The following is a 6,000-nucleotide window of genomic DNA, read 5'->3' as shown; positions in this document are numbered from 1 at the left end:
AAGAGAAACTTGTTTTTAACAAAACCAGGACACTGTCTCAACCCCATAACCTGGCTGTGTTCAGCTAAGCCTGTTCTCTGCAGGGTGGGGTAATGCTGAGATAAATAATAGTGAAATAAATATGCCACTATTTGTTGCCTACTTTGAAGGAAAATAAGTCTGTCCATCCATACCAGAACTGTTGCAAAACAGATGTTGGTCTGCAGTAATACTGACAAGCTTTGGACCTTTAATCTTGGAAAGGAGGTGAGGGTCAAGGGAAGGTAAAGGAAGATGTAGAGAGGTATTAGGTTTTCTTTCCTGATCGCAAAACCTACTTTTTCCATTCTGAAAATCTCAGTATTGTGTATGTAGAACTGTAAGATCTACCTGAGGATGAAATCTCGGGCTGGGAGGTAAGCGCTGTGTGCTTACCAGTACTTACAGGGCATGGTTCTCACTTTTTTGGGGAGAAAAAACATTAAAAAACAGAACAAAACACACCACTAAATTAAAAAAGTAAGCCACTGGGTGCGATAAACTGGGTCTGCCTTTCACTCCAATACCGGGTGTCTGGTGGGAGCCTTGTGCTCGTTCTTCTGCCAGCTTGGTACGGAGATGGAGAGCTTTGCAGATGTTCCTATTTTGGGGGACCCTTGGTAACGTGGTATGGGTCCATCTTCAATGTGCCCATTGAAAAATCAGTGGTGCTGGGCACCTAAATTTGAGCTGATTCTGCTCTTTGAAAAACCTGTCCATTTTGCATGAGCAGAGCCAAGAATATTTCTAAACACCAGTGTTCCTTCCCGGTGGCTTACTCACTTTCATTGATCTTGAACAGCTGCATTAGCTGGTGTCTCAATTAGCATTGGTGGGAACAAACTATCCCCTCAGAAATTACAGCGCTGCTGTAGTTAATTCTTTGTTTGAGCAAATTGATTTCAGAGGCTCCTCACAGCCCTGATCCTGTGCGTATGAGATTTCCTGGGCTTTCCTTATGGGAATTGTTTCCTGGAAGCCAAGTCTGCTTGGAAATATTGACAAGGCCAGATGCAGATGGTTTTTTGTTGTTTTGGGGTTTTTTTTATTGCTTCTAAAGCTTTGTCTGCAACAGGGTGACCGTGGGGAGAACTAAAGTAAGATTAAGAGAGAACTTGGGGTTGGAGCAGTCAGAACCTCTGCTGCACTGTAAGACAATTCCCCTCACACAGATGCCAAAGAAGCTGTTACATGGGGATTTTTAACTATGGGCATGAGAGAACCATAAGCAGCCTCAGCCTGATGGATTTTCTGGGGAGATGTTGTTTCCCTTGTTGTGTCATAAAATCACAGAACAGTTTGGGTTGAAGGGACCTCCCCAGCTCCCCCAGTGCCACCCCTGCCATGACAGGGACATCTTCAGCAGCTCAGGGTGCTCAGAGCCCCGTCCAGCCTGGCCTGGGATGTCTCCAGGGATGGTTCAGCCACCACCTCTCTGGCCAGGATCTCACTACCCTTGGTGTAAAAAAAAATTTCTTCCCCATGTCTGGTTTGAAGTTGTGTGGAAAGAGCCAAGATCCTGGTGTGTTTCAACGTATGTATGCAATAATGTACAGCTGTGAATCATTCCCTTGGCCTTGGAAGATCATTGAAGGCTTTAAAATCGCTGCTGCTGCCAGCAAAATGCATTATCCACAAGCTGCTGAAGGGCATAGGGAAAAAGTCAGAGAAGAGAGCTATTTGTTGCATTCCTGGGCTGTGAGGTCCTGTTTTTGTCCAGCTGCCCAGCCGGGAGTGTTGCTGCTCTTGTTACTGGTTCCACACTCCCACACAACTCCTGCCACTGCTCGGGGCTCAGGCCATCTCTGCACAGGAGCTGACGTCTGGGGGACCAAGGTAAAGTGGTTAAAAAATAAGGTACTTCCAAAAGTCTGTCCTGAATTATGGAAACCCTAGAACAAATGCCAAGTCCCCATGAAGCCAAAAAGTCTTACGCGTACATTCAGATTTTTAGCAAGTTGATTAAATGCTTAAACAATATTTGAACTCGGGCCTGAAGGATCAGGCTTTATTAATTGTGTGAGTATAATTGTGGTAAAATAAGTGGTGGCAAGGAAGGTTTAAATCTGCTCACAGGCGCTGAAGTGCGTTGTTGTGAGATAGCTCGGTGACATCTCGTGATGCGTTATAGAATCATATAGGTTGGAAACGAGCTTTAATATAATTGAATCCAACTGTTAACCCAACACTGCTGAGTCCACCACTGAACCACGTCCCTAAGCACCACACCTACGTGTGTTCTAAACCCCTCCAGGGATGGTGACTCCAGCACTGCCCTGGGCAGCCGTTCCAACGCTCAACAGCCCTTTTAGTGAAGAAACTTTTCCTTTCAGGCAGTTCAGAGATCAGAAGGTCTCCCCTCAGCTCCTGTTCTCCAGCTGAACCCCCAGGTCCTCAGCTGCTCCCATCACACTTGTGCTCCAGCCCCTCACCAGCTTTGTTATCCCCTGATCTGTTGGTATCTGCAGGATTTGAGGTGTCAAGTCCCAGATTAATGCATGCAAGGTAGGACAGGCACACACACAAATATCTACAAAGCAACAGAGTGTTTCTAATTAAAAGAAAATTGTTAATTAGTTGAGCCTCCTCGGTCAGTGCTGGGTGAACAAGAGCCTCATACCTGCCTGTTGCTGCGGGAGTGCTTGAAAAAATATAATGAACCCTGCTTGGTTTGCAGAATTTTGGGAAAGGTGCTGAGCTGGAGAACATAAGTCATGAATAGTAGCAATGCCACTTGTTATTGTGTGGTAAAGAAGGACGTTTTCACAGCTGGAATAAAACACCAGAATTTGGGAAATCTGGGTATACTGCCCAGCCGGGTGCTGAACAGCTCTTCACTTGTGCATCAAGCCACGGGGTGAGTAGTGTGTTCTGTTTCTTGGCAGGAAGGTGATGGAGCCAGACCTACAAAAGCTTTGTCTTAAGCCATTGTAATAGTACAGCTGCTTTTTTGGTCGCTCTCCGCTGCCTTGGCAGACTCCCTCTCGCTGGATTTTAAAAGTGTTTTGCCTCTGTCGTGTTTTGAATTTTTTTTCCCTTTAGGATCCATACGTTCTCTTCTAGGCTCTCCCAGCCGCAGTGTTTCCTAGTCAAGCGAATTCATCACTGATTCACAGTGGAAACTGCCAGTTTGGTGGGTTTTATGTTTTGAGTTAGTTTTCTAAGTCTGGCAGCATCCAAACACAAAGACAGGGAGAAATGACTCGTCTGTTACTTAATTTAATGCTTGTTTTGGGAAATCTAAATCCAAATGTGTATGGGACTCATATTAGGACTCCAGTGCTGGATTTTATTTTTCTTTTTGTCATTGTTGGCAGGGCCGAATTCACCTCCAGAATAAGCGCAGTCATCGGTCTGTGTGACACTAAGCTCGGTTCTCTGCTTGGACCAGACGGCTTTTGGAGCTGCCCAAAGTGACTGAAAGCTGCAGTGGGCTTTTGCTGCAGTATCTAAATGATTCTGAGGGCTCTAGCGACCCTTACAAAGCCAAAAGTACCTTGCTATCTTCTTTAGTCTCTCACAAACATGCTGAGTTCTGCTTTAGAGGGCTGAGCTCTCCGGAAACATCGGGTGGGACCAGCTTTGGCTGTAGCCCTCATAGCAAGAGTGGGGGACACAGCTCTGACTCAAAGACCAAGCCATTTGGTGACAGTGACAGAACCTTTTTGTCTCCTAGACTTCTCTGGAGATCCCAGACTGGCCAGATTCCCCATGAGGGTTTATGCTTGTGTGAGGAAACTTCTTAGAAATAACTGTAGAATTCAGCCTTTTTTAGTAGGCTGGAAGGTGGCAGCTCAATTGACCTTGCCAAACTTTAACCAACAGTAAGAGAGCAGGGCCCGAGCTGCCATAGCCTGTGAGTCTGTATTATTTCTAATAAAAGAGGAAAGATGGGGCTCTGCAGGTGATCTCCTTCCCATTCTGTCTTGCTCCTTCAAACATGTGAGGGCACGGAGGGGTTCAAGGTCCAACCTGAGTATTTGGGTATCTCTGGCATGCAGAGATATGCTTCCTCCATCGCTGTTTCTTTTGAGACATAGAGTCTCTCTGAATGCTTTATTGCTGCTCTGCTTTGTGGAGGATGGCCAAGGGGAGCTACTGGTGCTTTTGTCACCAGTTTCTGTGCTATGGTTGTTAGGAGTGATCTGCTAACAGGCTTTCCATTGACTTTGGGCTTCGCTTTGGACGAGGCTCCGCAGATTTAGGGCACGTGGCCAACTTATGGCTCTTGTTTCAGTGGAACTCAATCTTGGACTACATCCCATAGCAAGCCTGGTGGGTAAACTGGATCTCTGGCTGCAAGCGGAGAAAAAGCGAGAGGGATGGCTAAACTGGATATCTGTGGCTTTTCCTGGGACTTGGTTACGTGCCCAGCTCAGTCCTGCAGCAACCCTGGAAAGCCAAGGGTGTCCTCCTCCTGGGAGCCGTTCTCAATGCAGCCCCAGCCATCAGCAGCACCCTGACCATCGTCATCCATGTACGTGCTTGGCAGGGCGATGGGAAGGGGCCGCTTGGACCGGAGGGGCTGAATTTGGCTCTCGTAGCAATCAAGGATTTGGGAGCAGATGACTCAAACAGTGCTGATCCATTCTCTGTGTACATTTTTTTGCTGTGTTATGTTACACGGGGATGGGGGCAGAACCCATTGCCCTCCTCAAGCCTTTACAGTCTTTGAAACATCATCAGGATGGGAAAGGATCCTCTAAGGAACTTCAATTTTCCATAGAATCATAGAAACTGCCTCCAGTTCTGGCTCTGCTTTGCAGGACGCACTTCTTGAATGTGAAGTGCTTACATCTCTTCAAAGCCCTTTCTCCCTGCCTGTTTGCCAAAGGGAAGAATTGATAAATGTTAAATTCAGTAGCAAAATCACTGCAGGCCCCTGGCCATAGAGTTTCCCACAATTTGTGTTACGAGGTGACCCAGATTCTGACGAACCAGAGGCAGACAGGGTTGGTTTTGTCCTGTAGTACTTTTCCTATACAGATGGTGAAGGTGATTTTTTTTCCTCTGCCCTAGTGCCTGAGGTAAATAAACTGTAAATAGCTTGGGAGAGCAGGCTGGGATGTGGAGGAGTAAAAAAGGGTGATTTTTATTCTCAAGGGTGTGGAGGAAAACAGGAGGAGAACATTCGAAGCCTAAATTAACTCCCTCTTGCAAACACAGTTTGATCAGACATTATCAGGCTAAATATATGAGCAGTCTGTAAAAGGAGCAGTTTTCCTCCGGTGCTACTGCTCACATGTTACTTAATTAAAACAGTAGGAGCTTAATGTTGCGCTTACTTTTCCGCTATTAGCGGTACTTGTGTTTTTTTGGGAGGGGGCTACTTTACTGAACATGGCCAATGAGGGTTTGTGTCCATGGTAAGACTTCTGCTTAAAGCCAAAGTAAATATTGAGGTGGTTATAGTTATACCGACATAAGCCCCTATATGAACATTCTTGCTCAAGCTTTTCTAAAATTTAACTTCTATTTATTGGAAATAGGTTTAAATCTGAATGGAAAAAGTTGCCGTGTTACTGGAATAGGTGTGTCCATCTGTAGAGCTGTTCCAGTTTAATTTATTAAGCTTTATCTTCAGAAAAGAGTGGCGGGAATTTAATATATATTTCGTTGTTGTTTCTTCCTTGTCACTCCCCCAACCTTAACTGGTTGTGTCGCACAGGCTGTAGGTTGTAAATCTTGCAGGAGACCTTTTTTCTTTAAATTTTAGCCTTTGTTAATCAGCTCTTGAACATGAAGTTGCCTCCCTTTTAGTGCAAAGGTTGTGGGTCTAACTGGTCTCTTTTGAGGGAATCCTGCTGTTGAAGCCGCCTCCCCCAATAACTGGTTGCAGGCGGAGCGTGTTGGCTTTGGCTTGAGAGGTGCCTGCAGGGAATCTCCTGAACTTCATCAGGTCCTGCACCTGGGGTGGAAGAACCCTTCACAGGGATGTAGGCTGGGGACTAACTAATCCACTCCAAAAATGTGATTTACCTC

This window comes from Patagioenas fasciata, chromosome 21 (genome assembly GCF_037038585.1).
Source record: "Patagioenas fasciata isolate bPatFas1 chromosome 21, bPatFas1.hap1, whole genome shotgun sequence".
Classification (NCBI taxonomy): Eukaryota; Metazoa; Chordata; class Aves; order Columbiformes; family Columbidae; genus Patagioenas; species Patagioenas fasciata.
The sequence above is the reverse complement of the archived record's forward strand: the minus strand, read 5'-3'. Positions refer to the sequence as shown.